The following is a 15,560-nucleotide window of genomic DNA, read 5'->3' as shown; positions in this document are numbered from 1 at the left end:
TATTGAGAAAAACATGCATATGTGTTTTCTTATATAGTGTATGCAAACTTCTGGTTTCAACTGTAAGTTTGACAGAGACAACAGATCCATGGGTCCACATCCTCCTGATGCAGACCGATCAAGGGAAGATATCTGTGCCCCGAATTACAAGTTTACTGTCTCGAATCTCTAGTGGTGCGTTTTTCAAATTTAAATAAAAGTTTATTTTACCTTTGTAATTAAGCACAGTCACACGCTGCATTATTTTACACAACTCAGTGTGGTGGTTTATCCCATCTTAAAAGATCCTCTTCCCGGATACTCCTGTTTGGTGCCAGTGATAACATCGCTTCTGACTCCTTACACATACTTCAAGCCCATCCAGGATCTCAATGACCCCATGACTCCACCCAGAATGAAATGCAAAGAATGGCCAGGAATGTGTTGTTACGGGTCCGGGTGGTGGAAGGAGGGACCAGAGGGGCGAAACTAGGTGCCTACACGGTCTGACCAAGGTCACACGGCGGCTTAGTCGACTCCGTGAACCAGGGAGGGACCGGGCAGGTGAACCAGGTGCTACTCTGGGACCGACCTTGTATGAGAGCAGGTGACTCCCACTGGTCAGATGACAGGAGCTGACCGGTACAGCGGATAAGCATGGCAGGAAGGCAGACGTGTGGTCCAGGTAGATAAGCAGGCTGGAATGGCAGATAGCCAGACGGGTGCTGCAGGTAGGAAGGCTGGCGGGCACAACAGGTAACGGGTAAGTGCTCCGGGTAAGCAGGCTGATGGGTACAACAGGTAACTGGCAGGTGCTCCAGGTAAGCAGGCTGGCGGGCACAACGGGTAACTGGCGGGTACTCCAGGTAGTCAGGCTGGCGGGCACAACAGGTAACTGGCAGGTGCTCCGGGTAAGCAGACTGGCAGGCACAGCTGGCTGGTAATAGGCAGGCGGGCAGAGCCCATAGACAGACTGGCGGGCTGGACTGTAGGCAGACTGTCGGGCTGGGTTGCAGTCAGACTGGCAGACTGGACTGAAGTCAGGCTGGCGAGCAGAACTAGAGACAGACTGGCGGGCAGGACTGACTGGCAGCGGGACCTGAGGGTTGAAGCAAGTGTAAGTACACGAAACAACAACCTTGCACAGGCACCTCCATTTTGGAGGAGGTGCCTTATATAGGAGAAGTCCTCCGGCCATTGGCCGGGGACTCTTTAGGACGAAGCGCGACCCCTTTAAGCGCAGTGCCCGGGAAGCTGCGTGCAGCAGCAGGGAGGCCTGAAGATGCCGGACCAGGACCGCGGTGGTGAGGGGAATGGTGTCTCTGCCCGGCAGGAGGCAGAGACGCCGATGCTACATGTGTCAGATTGTTTAGAACAATAATGACAGGAGGCTGCAGTTAGAGATTACAAGCAGTGATTTACTGATTGTGATCCTGAAGCTCAGAGCGGTATGGTCAGGGCACGATCAGGATTCTCATCCCACACAGCACCGACCAGAGACCTTAAAGCTCGGGAATACTGTTACTAAATCACTACCTATATTCTCTGACAGGCTGCATCTTGTCATTACTCTGACAAATCTAGGCTGGGACTGACCCACTGACCCCATCCCCAAGTGGAGCGTATGTTAGTATATAATGTACTTATTATATATAAATACACACAGGTACAATACATAAACACATATATAAATGTATAGTATATACACATATGCAGTAGACACAGTTGTGCATTATACATGGACATATTCTATCTGTGTATAGTATATATAGGCATGTACTGAATGAGTGCGATTCATATATAGCTATACAGTGAACCATTAATGATTTTGAAAAATCTCCCCAGAGTGGGTAAAGTCTAATACACAGAAACACTCAGCCCCCTTGCAAGTGATCTCAATAAGAAACCCTCTGACAGAATCATGATTCAGTGGATTATCTCTAGAAAATAAAAGGATCAGCCAGATACTTTTCTCCCCTAACATCTGTCGGGAGTCCCCCAATAGAGAAACGCTTCCACCATGAGAGGGGATGAGCATCTCGCCTCAGATGGCGGCCTTACATGCTTCCCAGGGGTGACATTTTGCCGCCTCTGCCAAAAGTGAAACTCAGCCAGTCTGCTATTACACTGACTGCTGGCTCAGAGAACAGTGAGACGCCGATTCCTACAAACTGACTCTTATTGTTATGCACACGCCTGGGCGGACTGGCGTGTGCGTGATTTAGTGATTCCACTGTGCCATGAACCGGAGAGTGCCTGGAGGGGCGTAACTAAGTATCTACCCGATCCAACCTAGGTCGCACGACGGCTAACGACGCCGTGCACCAGGGAGGAAACGAGCAGAGGGACCAGGTGCTACTCCAGGCCAGACCCCGGACACGGCTGTTGACCCACACCGGGGAATACAGGAACAGGCAGGTTAGGCTGGCACACAGACAGGTGGGTATTGGGAGGCACGGCTGGCATGCAGACAGGTGGGCACTGGCAGGCCCGGCTGGAGTGCAGACAGGAGGATACTGGTAGGCACGGCTGATATGCAGACAGGACGGTATTGACAAGTACGGCTGGCGTGCAGACGGAGAGGTACTAGCAGGTTGGAGCACAGGCTGGATAGGGTCCAGTACAGACTGGGATTCAGGAACAGAACCGCAGATGCGGTAGACAAGCAGAGCAGAGAGGAACTGCCGTAGCGGTGGGCAAGGCGGAGCAGGGAGAAACCCGCCAGAAAGGTGAGCAAGGCAGAGCAGAGAGAAACAGCCGGAGCGGTGAGCAAGGCAGAGCAGAGAGAAACCGCCGGAGCGGTGAGCAAGGCAGAGCAGGCAGGAACCGCCAGAGCGGTGAGCAAGGCAGAGCAGGCAGGAACCGCCGGAGCGGTGAGCAAGGCAGAGCAGGCAGGAACCGCCGGAGCGGAGAGCAAGGGAGAGCAGGCAGGAACCGCCGGGGCAGTGAGCAAGGCAGAGCAGGCAGAAACCGCCGGAGCGGTGAGCAAGGCAGAGCAGGCAGGAATCGCCAGAGCGGTGAGCAAGGCAGAGCAGAGAGAAACCGCTGGAGCGGTGAGCAAGGCAGAGCGGGCAGAAACCGCCGGAGCGGTGAGCAAGGCAGAGCGGGCAGTAACCGCCGGAGTGGTGAGTAAGACAGAGCAGAGATAAACCGCCGGAGCGGTGAGCAAGGCAGAGCGGGCAGAAACCGCTGGAGCGGTGAGCAAGGCAGAGCGGGCAGAAACCGCTGGAGCGGTGAGTAAGGCAGAGCAGAGATAAACCGCCGGAGCGGTGAGCAAGGCAGAGCGGGCAGAATCCGCCGGAGCAGTGAGCAAGGCAGAGCAGAGGGGACAGGGCTCTGTTCACACCGAACAGACTGGAAGGGAAAGGCAGAACCAGATACACACAAGATACTTGCAATGAAGTAGCAAGGCAGAGCAGGCAGGAACCGCCGGAGCGGTGAACAAGGCAGAGCAGAGACAAACCGCCGGAGCGGTGAGCAAGGCAGAGCGGGCAGAAACCGCTGGAGCGGTGAGTAAGGCAGAGCAGAGATAAACCGCCGGAGCGGTGAGCAAGGCAGAGCGGGCAGAATCTGCCGGAGCAGTGAGCAAGGCAGAGCAGAGGGGACAGGGCTCTGTTCACACCGAACAGACTGGAAGGGAAAGGCAGAACCAGATACACACAAGATACTTGCAATGAAGTAGCAAGGCAGAGCAGGCAGGAACCGCCGGAGCGGTGAACAAGGCAGAGCAGAGAGAAACCGCCGGAGCGGTGAGCAAGGCAGAGCAGAGAGAAACCGCCAGAGCGGTGAGCAAGGCAGAGCAGGCAGGAACCGCCGAAGCAGTGAGCAAGGCAGAGCAGGCAGGAACCGCTGGAGCAGTGAGCAAGGCAGAGCAGGCAGGAACCGCCGGAGCGGTGAGCAAGGCAGAGCAGGCAGGAATCGCCGGAGTGGTGAGCAAGGCAGAGCAGGCAGAAACCGCCGGAGCGGTGAGCAAGGCAGAGCAGGCAGGAACCGCCGGAGCGGTGAGCAAGGCAAAGCAGAGAGAAACCACCGGAGCGGTGAGCAAGGCAGAGCGGGCAGAAACCGCCGGAGCGGTGAGCAAGGCAGAGCGGGCAGAAACCGCCGGAGCGGTGAGTAAGGCAAAGCAGAGATAAACCGCCGGAGCGGTGAGCAAGGCAGAGCGGGCAGAAACCGCCGGAGCGGTGAGCAAGGCAGAGCGGGCAGAAACCGCCGGAGCGGTGAGTAAGGCAGAGCAGAGATAAACCGCCAGAGCGGTGAGCAAGGCAGAGCAGAGGGGACAGGGCTATGTTCACACCGAACAGACTGGAAGGGAAAGGCAGAACCAGATACACACAAGATACTTGCAATGAAGTAGCGAGTGGACTCTAAACTCACAAACGGAAGTACAGCGACAACGAGTAGGAGTTAGGTGCAGGTTCAGACTCTGCAGAAAAAGGGACATAGAGGGAAAAACGGACATAGAGAAAAACAGGAAACAGGCTAGGAGAGTGTTCAGACAGGAACTGAGTGATCAGACAGGAACTGACACTGCAGCGAGATACAGGAGCAGGTCTGGGTATGTGGCCCCCAGAAGGCGGGACGAACAGGCTAGGAGCGTGTTCAGACTGGCCTGGAAATACAGCCTCCAGGAAGGCGGACAGACAGCAAGAAAACACAGATAACAGATCTAGGTATGCGGCCCCTAGAAAGCGGGACGAACAGGCTAGGAGCATGTTCAGACTGGCCTGGAAATACAGCCTCCAGGAAGGCAGAAAGACAGGCAAGAAAACACAGAACAGGACCTGGCACATTCAGAGTCAAGGAGCACACTAAATGATAGAGTTGCTCAGGCATCAGCTTTCAGGTGGAGCTGGTTTAAATATCCAGTGACAGACAGCAATAGGCTGAGGATGCATTAGGGGTGTGCCCACAGCAGCTACAAGAAACAGGAAGTAACCGGGCCGCCGCCCTAAGCAGTCAGAACAGAGACAAACAGACAGCATGAATAGAAGCCAGGCTAGCAGACTGGACTGAAGATCAAGTTTGCGATCTTGCATAGTGAGAGATGGTGCACCATGCAAGCCCGCCACCAGGTATGTTACACTTATACACATGTTCACAATTGCACAAATGACTGGCACGGCAGAGAATAAGCGCTCATCCTCCACCTCCACGATGTGCAGTGGCATAATGAAGTGAACTTATTTTACGGCTGACATCACAGCTGTGCTTCAGAGGTGCATTAAAGAAGTTGTCCACTACATTTATATTGATGCTCTATCAATGTCTGATTGGCAGGGCTGGCGGACCCTGGCCTATCAGCTGCTATCAGTGTCGGCAGCAGCTGTCGTTGGCCAAAAGTGTTTACTTGCGGTGCTTGGCCATCTAGTTGTTGAGGTCGCTGTTCGTACAGTATATCTGCCTCCCAATGAATTGAATAGGAGTACCCCGTGGTGGCCACTACAATTAGATGGCCAAGCTCTACAAGTAAGCATTTCCAGCAGCCGCCGCCACCACCGATAACAGCTGATCGGCGAGGGTGCTGGACCCCAGCCAATCAGACGATGATGCCCCATTCTACGGATAGGGCATCATTGTAAAAGTTGTTGACAACTTCTTTAAGGTAAGTTCTCGGTATTAGCTGAAGACACTGAAAACTATAATTTTGGTGACATCGTATTAGTATGAGCAGGGCTGTGGAGACGGTAAGCTAAACCTCCGAATCTGACTCCTCAATTTCCATGACACCGACTCCGACTCCATGACTCCGAATCCCTAATACATGGCTCATCTTTAAGTGATAAATTTATGATAGCACAGATTCATCTCAGCTAAAAGTCTACACCCTTAGACTATAAAAGGACAGACGTTTGTAGGACATTTCATAACTTTCCCAAATTGTTATGAAAACATATTCCCTACAAACTGCATTGAACTACTGTACCCAATTTATTATATATTTTAGGAGTGGGTCCATTTTATACCAAGTTCACCAAAATGAACACTGACTAAGAATCCACAGCCTTGAGTATGAGAGGGCAGTATGGGAGAACATGGTTCAAGAGGGGGGGAGAAATGTGCTAGAAAGCAGCATGGGAGGGACATTATGTTGTCAGTAAGGATGATAGCTTGTGGGATGCACAGTATTGAAAAGAGGCAGCTTGTGGTGAACTGTTTGGAGAGAAGGCATCGTGTGTGGGATAGAATGGAGAGGGGGCAGCATGAGGGGGAAGTATGAATGGAGAGGGGACAGCTTGTGGGAGACTTGATAAAGAAGGGACAGTATGGAGATGGCTACAGCATCAACATAATTAGTAGATAGGGGACAGCATAAACTGGGGATGGTGTGGATGTCATAGTTCATAAGGGAACTGTGTGGAGGTTAAAGTTCATAAGGGTGGTTAGTGTGGCAGTTATAGTTCACAAAATCAGAGAATGTAGACATTATAGTTCAAAAGGGAAAACAGTCTGGCGGTTATAGCTAATATGAGCAAACAGTCTGGTGGTTATAATTCATAAGGACAATTGTGGCGGTCATCGCTCCTAAGACAGAATTGTGTGGAGACTGTGGTTGACAAGGAGAGCAGTGTAGCGGTTATAAATCATAAGGGGGGATATTGTGGAGGAAATATTTTCTAGTAGAGGGAAGTTTAGGACATATATCTTGAGAAGGACAAAGTGGGTGTCAAATTTTGTACAAGAAGCACAGTGAGGGGCAATTATTCAGGGGCACAGTATAGCAGGGATGTGGAGTCGGTAAGCCAAACCTCCGACTCCGACTCTGTCTCCTCAATTTCCATGACACCGACTTCAACTCCGACTCAGACATACATAGTTCATGTTTAAGTGATAAATTTACTGTAGCAGCACAGATTCATCTCAGATAAAAGTCTAGACCCTTAGATGAGGAATAGGACAGACATTTATAGGACATTTCATAAATTTCCCAAATTATTATGAAAAAAATATTCCCCACAAACTTCATTGAACTACTGTACCCAATTTATTATATATTTTAGGAGTTGGAGTCGGTCCATTTTATACCAACTCCGATTTCAACTCCATCAAAATGGACACAGACTCCACGACTCCAACTCCGACTCCACAGCCCTGCAGCATAGAGCAGATATTTTCAATCAGGAACATTATAATGATACTCTTATTTTGAAAGGTACTGTGTTGGGATGTGCTGCAGAAGACTAGAGAAGATGGAAGTCTGTAGACACAAGCTGTGGATGTGAAAAGTCATCATGGCGTCTGGACAACATGGAGAAGAATAGAAAGAAAACAACACCAATCAGAGAAGATGTCGCTTATAAAGTACCGGGATATAAATGTTTATTTGTGATGTTGCCTGTCTCATCAGTACTGTGGCTTCTGTATAGTCCGCAGTCTGATGTTGACTGATAGCAACGCTTAATATCTCCTTACCATTGTTATGGACATACTGGGAGTTATAGATTTGGGAGATAAAAATGTATATGTTGGGGCAAGATTTGACATTGCAATTGATTGCTGTATTAAAGGGACTCAGCAAAGGATGACTCTTCAAGCTAAGTACATGTGCTTGGTTCTTCACGGCTGTGCCAATCATTTAAATTCACCTTTACATCTGCTTCATACTCCTTTCTTCTCTGATTATCAGCTCTAAATTCATAAGGCCTGAGAAAGGCAGAGATAGATGGAAACAAAGCAGATGAGAAAGTGAAATTTAAATTATTGGCCCAGCGGTGATGCACCGAGAGCTTGTACTTTGCTTGAGCAGTAATTTTGTGCTGACAGAGCACCTTTAAAGGAGGTATCACAATTCAGAATTTTTTTTTACCCAAGTGCAGTTTGTTATACTGTATAAACATAAAATACGTGCATTACAAACTGTCTCCAGGTGCAGTGCTAAGTCTTCTGCATCGGTGTCTGGAATTGGCTGCATTACTGATGTCACATCGACAGTGTGGCAGACAACAACCTAGCTCAGCGGCTCTGAGCAAGTCATTCTATCTATTCTGGCAGAGCTTACTTATTAGCTGCCGCATTGTCAAAGTGACATCAGGACTGCAGTCAATTCCAGACACTAGTGCAGCAGCTGAAATATATCAGTGGACCTGGGGACAATGAGTACAGCTGGTTTATTTTTTAATAACAAACTGCGCAGAGGTACAACATTTTCAGAGTTTAACAGGACAAATCCTTTAAGCTTAGTGCTGTATCTATGTACTGATGATGATTTTGGAAAAGTACTCATGCAGAAATTCTGATTTTTTTTGATTATGTATTAATGTATTGATGGTGGTTCTGGTGATATTGTTATCTCTGTATGGTAGTTCTAGTCAAGTATTCATGTACTGTTTGTGGTTCTGGTGATGTATTCAAGTAATGATGAGGGTTCTGATACTGTACTTGTGCATTGATGATGGTTCCAGTGCTATATTCAATTACTGATTATGGTTCTAGTGATGAATTTATGCATCAATGGTGGTTTTGGTGCTATGTTTAAGTACTGATGGTGGTGCTGGTGCTGTATTTATACACTGATGAAATGTTCTTGTGATATATTCATGTAAAGATAATGGCTCTGGTGCTGCCTTCCCTCATTAAAATAAAATACACAATTAAAAATATTTTGTTATGTCCATATGCATAAAAACACATAAGCTCTGTTCACACATGTTGGGTTTTTCAGCGTCACAAATCTGCAGCACAACCTAGTCTCTGGCAGGAAGTCAGCTGTGTCAAAAATTCAGGTTTTACTGTCTTTTTTGTGCGTTTTTTTTTAACTGTCCTACTGTCTCTTGTAAGGTGGCTAACAGACACATAGTTGATGGGAGGTATGTATCACAGAGATGTCTGTCTTCTGATGTAACCCGGAATGTTGCTCCAGTGCACGCAAGCAGTAAGAGGACTGTTTGGTGCACCTGGGACGGGGTTACGGGTAGTTGGGAGAGATGGGCGAGTCTAGCTAGCCACATACCTCACGTCTGGGCGTGGTTAAAATATAAAAAGGAGGCCGGTGTTTGGCACATGGTCTGTGTGTTTGGAGGGAGAATGCTTCCTGTGTGTTGTGGTCTCATGACTGAGCCAGTGAAAGGGATGCTATCCACAGCCTGTGTGCCCACACGACTGGCTAACCAGAGACTTTGCCTTAAGGACTTTTTACTTAGTTTTTGCATGAATTAAAGGCTGTTTGTATTCCTTTTGCCTGGTTGATGAAGTAATAAATCGACATGGACATTTAAAGGAAAATGCTTCCCGATGAACACAAGTGAGTAGAAACCCCACAATTGGTGTTAGTAGTTTGGACAGCATTCCCAGCAGAAACGTGTGACCGCTAAAAGGAAGACTGCATGTTCAGGGTGAAGTCTGCCACAAGCCAGCAAGTGACAACAGACAAAATGGAGGACCGGCTGAAACATTTAGTGCAGGCGCAGCAGGCACAACATCAGCAACACCAGCAATTAATGCAGTAGCAACAAATGGTGCAACGAGAGACCACTAAGTTGCTGATGCAGCAGATCCAGCTCCAGAAGCAGCAGCAACAGGATGAGTATCATCAACAGCAGCAGCAGTTCAAGTTACTTGCAGAGACGATCTGTGGCACGGTGACCGCAAAGACAAGGTCAGTGGACGATTTTTCTATCTGGAAGGCGGTAAGGAGAGCCCTACAGAAAATGACCCAGGGGATGACAGAGGCCTTCCTGACTGTGTTTGAAAGGGTCACCGAGAGGGAGAAACTTCTGACAGAGCAGTGGGCAGAAGTGCTGGTGCCATACTTGATGGGGGAGTCCCAGAAGGCTTACTATGACTTAGCTCTGCAGGACGCCAAGGAATATGGCAAACTTAAAACCGAAATTCTAGCGCACCTGGGGATGACGTTGACTGTCAGGGCACAGTGGGTCCACCGCTGAGAGTATTACCGGTACAAACCCCCTCGCTCCCAAATGTTTGACCTTTTGCACCTGGTCAACAATGGCTGCAGCCGGAGTCCTCTACTCCTGCGCTGATGGTAAAGCGAGTGATGATGGATCGGTTTGTGCATTCCATGCTGAAGCCAGTAAAGACCTGGTTTGCCCAAGGTGATCCCCGGAATGTAGATGGACTGGTCGAGAGATAACAAGGGGTTGAGGGTTCCCTGGGAAGGCAGCCCACTCAATACAGGGGGCGGAGGCCCAAAAGGGGGTGGGGCGTCCCAGGTCCAAAGGGGCGGGGAAGGAAATGCTCAAAGTCCCTACGAGTGAAATTATTTACTGGAAGTGCAGCGGCCCAGGCCATATAGCTGCCCGTTGTCCCCTGACCCTCGAGCAGATGGACTGCAGTGTCTGGCCTGCAGTGTGAACTGTCCACCCAACGAGGGGCCACAAGCATGTCCTATGAAGGTAAATGGTTGGCAGGTAACGGGACTGCTGGACTCCGGGAGTCTGGTGACACTTGTGAAGGCCACATTTCCTCTCCAACTGATCCCAGGAAAGAAGCATTCATAGTGATGCTAAAGACTTCCCCACGGCCAGAGTGGTCAATGAAACGGCCCACGGTATTGAGTCCTACGAGGTCGCTGTTGTCCAAGACTTGTTGCACCCCATCATTATAGGCCGGGACTTTTGTTTGTTTTGGGATCTGTTGGGGAAGGGTTCTGGGTTCGCTCGCTTTGATAAGAAACCAGTTTGTTCACACACGTTGTGTTTTGCTGCGTATATTGCAGCAGATTCTTATGCAAATTTTCAGCTGGGTCTAGCAGTACCAGCAAAGTCTATGAGAAACCAGAATTCTCTGTTCACACATGTTGCTTTTTGTTTGCTGCGCATTTTCTGCCTTGCTTGCGTAATTGGAAAATAGAACATGTCACTTCTTTCAGCGTTTCTGCGCAGAAAACGCACCTGAATTTTTGCTGCATATTTTAACCCATAGGAAGTAATGGCTGGTCAAAAATATGCAGCAAACACGCAACAATATACGCAGCAAATACGCAAGTTTTTTACGCAACTGTTTTCCTGCCAGAGAAAAGTTAGCAGCAGATTTTCAGCAGAAAAAAACGTGTGTGAACATAGCATAAGAGATATCACCACACCCAGAGTTAGACGGATTTCCCTTTTGTGTTCTTGTGGATGATGAGGCGATAGTGTCTCCTGAGTCAGACATTCCGGAGTTAGGGGTGACCAGTGAGAATTTTGGATATGCCCAACATAAGGACCTAACTATGATGAAGCCTTTAATAATGTCACGGTCATGAATGGGATTGCACAGGAGCCGGGGGCTGACACAAGACTTCTCTATTTAATGTTGAGTGGGGAGTTGTTGTACCGTGTTCCGAAAGTGAGGGAGGAGCTTGTGGAACAGTTATTGGTACAGGGCCCTACAGACTAAGGGTGTTGGACATGGCCCATTCACATGTCTTGGAAGGACATCTGGGAGTGGAAAAAATTCAGGGACGAATCATGCAGAAGCTTTATTGGCCTGGATTTCACCAGGAAATAGTAAAGTATTGCAGGTCCTGCCCTACATGCCAGATTATCCACCCCACCTCTCACTTTCGAAGTCGCCTCGTGCCTTTGCCCATCATTGAAGTGCTGTTCGAGAGAATTGCTATGGATTTGGTCTGTCCCCTCGATAAATCTGCTCGTGGGCATCAATATATATTGGTCATCTTGGACTATGCCACCCGCTATCCTGAAGCGATCCCTCTGAGAAACTCCTCAGCCAAGAGTATAACTCGCGAGTTGGTCAATGTTTTCTCCCGGACAGGATTATCAACAGAGATCCTGACCGACCAAGGAACACCCTTTTTGAGTAAGGTGATGAAGGAATTGCGTAAGGTCTGGCAAATCTCCCAACTGAAAACATCAGTATACCATCCTCAGACAGATTGCCTCGTGGAGAGGTTCAACAAAACTGTGCTGAGGAAGGTCATAGAAAAGGATGGCAGAGACTGGGATTGTCTCCTGTCGTATCCGTTGTTCTCTATCTGAGAGGTTCCACAGGCCTCTACTGGGTTCTCGCCATTTGAACTCCTGTATAGCCGACATTTGCGGGGTCTCCTGGATGTAGCAAAGGAAACCTGGGAAGCCAAGGTCACACCCCAGAGGAGCGTCATCGAGCATGTCGCCCTGATAAAGGAGAGGATTGCGAAGGTGATGTCCATCATAAAATAACATCACCTCCGGGCACAAGAGGCTCAGGCCAGGGTCTACAACCGATCAGCCAGAGTGCGGCAGTTCATTCCTGGTGACAGAGTCCTTGTGTTAATTCCTACTGTTGAAAGCAAGTTCTTGGCCAAGTGGCAATAGCACTATGAGGTGGTGAAAAATGTTTTCGAAGTGAATTATAAGATTCATCAACCAGGATGACGTAAGCCATACCAGATCCATCACGTGAATCTCATCAAACCGTGGCAAGACATAGAGGCTGTTGAAGCTCCGAGCTTGTTGGCCAAACCAGAAGGCGAGGTTGGAGGAGTCGCAATAGCGGAGACACTAATGAAAGACCATAAACAGCAGTGTCGGGAATTGCTACAGAAGAACAGGGATCTGTTCTCAAAATTTCCGGGATGCACAAAGGTTATAAAGCACGAGGTTCTGACGGAGCCTCATGTGCGAGTGAACTTGAAGCCCTATCAGATTCCTGAGGCCTGACGAGAGTTGCTCTCCATAGAAGTGAGTCGTAAGCTGAAACTCAGGGTCATTGAGGAATCCAAGAGCGGTTGGTCGAGCCCAACTGTACTGGTCTCAAAACGAGATGGCGAATGGAGAATCTGCAATGACTATCGGTAGTTGAATGAGGTCTCCAAATTAGACCAATATACGATACAGCGTGTCTATGAGCTGATCGAGAGACTTGGGCCAGCAAGGTACATAACCGCCTTGGAGTTGATGAAGGAATATTGGCAGATCCCTATTTCACAGGGAGCCTAAAGAGAAGACTGAGTTATCTATGCCGGACAGATGCTTCCAATATGTTCGGATGCAGTTTGGACTGCAGGGAACCCCTACCACCTTCCAGAGAGTCATGGATTGAATCCTTGCACCCCATAAGAAATACTCAATGATATACAGTTAGGTCCATATATATTTGGACAGAGACAACATTTTTCTAATTTTGGTTCTAGACATTACCACAATGAATTTTAAACAAAACAATTCAGATGCAGTTGAAGTTCACAGACTTTCAGCTTTCATTTGAGGGTATCCACATTAAAATTGGATGAAGGGTTTAGGAGTTTCAGCTCCTTAACATGTGCTACCCTGTTTTTAAAGGGACCAAAAGTAATTGGACAGATGAAATAATTGTAAATAAAATGTTAATTTCTAGTACTTGGTTGAAAACCTTTTGTTGGCAATGACTGCCTGAAGTCTTGAACTCATGGACATCACCAGATGCTGTGTTTCCTCCTTTTTGATGCTCTGCCAGGCCTTCACTGCGGTGGTTTTCAGTTGCTGTTTGTTTGTGGGCCTTTCTGTATGAAGTTTAGTCTTTAACAAGTGAAATGCATGCTCAATTGGGTTGAGATCAGGTGACTGACTTGGCCATTCAAGAATATTCCACTTCTTTGCTTTAATAAACTCCTGGGTTGCTTTGGCTTTATGTTTTAGGTCATTGTCCATCTGTAGTCTGAAACGACGACCAATCAGTTTGGCTGCATTTGGTTGGATCTGAGCACACAGTATGGCTCTGAATACTTCAGAATTCATTCGGCTGCTTCTGTCCTGTGTCACATCATCAATAAACACTAGTGACCCAGTGCCACTGGCAGCCATGCATGCTCAAGCCATCACACTGCCTCCGCAGTGTTTTACAGATTATGTGGCATGCTTTGGATCATGAGCTATACCACGCCTTCGCCATACTTTTCTCTTTCCATCATTCTGGTAGAGATTGATCTTGGTTTCATTTGTCCAAAGAATGTTTTTTTTAGAAAAGTCCAGTCTAGCCTTTTTATTCTTGATGCTTATGAGTGGCTTGCACCGTGCAGTGAACCCTCTGTATTTACTTTCATGCAGTCTTCTCTTTATGGTAGATTTGGATATTGATACGCCTACCTCCTAGAGAGTGTTGTTCACTTGGTTTGCTGTTGTGAAGGGGTTTCTCTTCACCATGGAGATTATTCTGCGATCATCCACCACTGTTGTCTTCCGTGGGCACCCAGGTCTTTTTGCATTGATGAGTTCACCAGTGCTTTCTTTCTTTCTCAGGATGTACCAAACTGTAGATTTTGCCACTCCTAATATTGTAGCAATTTCTCGGATGTTTTTTTTCTTCTGTTTTTGCAGCTTAAGGCTGTGTGCCCACGATGCGTTTTTCAAGCATTTACGCTGCGAAATTTCCGCAGCGTAAACGCTTGGGAAACCTTCCCTCATGGTCACCAATGCAATTCCGCACTTTCAATGCCCATGCTGTGGATTTTTCCGCAGCGTTTATGCTGCGCTCAAAAATCCGCAGCATGTCCATTAATTTTGCGGTAGCGCTGCGTTTTCGCTGCCATTGACTTGCATTAGAGAGCATGAAAAATGCATCACTGCATCTGTACATGCGCCTTCCATGCGTTCTAATGTGCGGATGGTACCCGGGTGTGGAGAAGAGGAGACTCTCCTCCGGACCCAGGTACCATAAAACTTGTAAAAAAAAGAATAAAATAAAAAATAAAGATTATATTCACCTTCCGACGGCCCCCGGACTCCTTCCCTGTGCTAGCGAGCAGATCGCGAAGGGCTGTAGGACCTACGCTGACGTCACAGTCATGTCACGGCAGGTCCTTCAGTACAGTGTCCCGCGATGTACCGGCAGCCAGCACATGAGCGCAGCAAGACACCAGGGGCCATCGGAAGGTAAGTAAAGATTTATTTTTTTATTTTTAACATTCTTTAAGGTCACACTATAAAAATCCATGCCGGTTGCATGGATTTATATAGTGTGACCTAGTTGTCAAGCACTTTCCAAGTGATGCTAAAATCACTTGGAAAGCGGTTGACACCCGCATGCGGAAATGCAAATGAAGAACGCTTCATTTCCGCATATCCCTGGCAGGAAAAACGCATGCACAATCTGCATGCGTTTTTTCTGCCAGGGAGATGCAGAAATGCTGCAGAAATTTTCTGCTTCATTTCTGCATCGTGGGCACATAGCCTAAGGATGGCTTGTTTCACCTGCATGGAGAGCTCCTTTGACCGCATGTTTACTTCACAGCAAAACCTTCCAAATGCAAGCTCCACACCTCAAATCAACTCCAGGCCTTTTATCTGCTGAATTGAAAATGACATAAGAAAGGGATTGCCCACACCTGTCCATGAAATAGCTTTGGAGTCAATTGTCCAATTACTTTTGGTCCTATTAAAAACAGGGTGGCACATGTTAAGGAGATGAAACTCCTAAACCCTTCATCCAATTTTAATGTGGATACACTCAAATGAAAGCTGAAAGTCTGAACTTCAACTGCATCTGAATTGTTTTGTTTAAAATTCATTGTGGTAATGTCTAGAACCAAAATTAGAAAAATGTTGTCTCTGTCCAAATATATATGCACCTAACTGTACCTGGATGATATTGCAAACTGGACTGGAAAAGTCATCTGGAAAAGGTCCAGGTGGTGTTTGATGCTCGAAAGAAGGCGGGGTTTTCAA

The sequence above is a fragment of the Phyllobates terribilis genome, unplaced genomic scaffold, assembly GCF_046119375.1.
Source record: "Phyllobates terribilis strain yellow unplaced genomic scaffold, ASM4611937v1 Scaffold_1702__1_contigs__length_226866, whole genome shotgun sequence".
Taxonomy (NCBI): domain Eukaryota; kingdom Metazoa; phylum Chordata; class Amphibia; order Anura; family Dendrobatidae; genus Phyllobates; species Phyllobates terribilis.
This window is presented reverse-complemented; position numbering follows the sequence as displayed.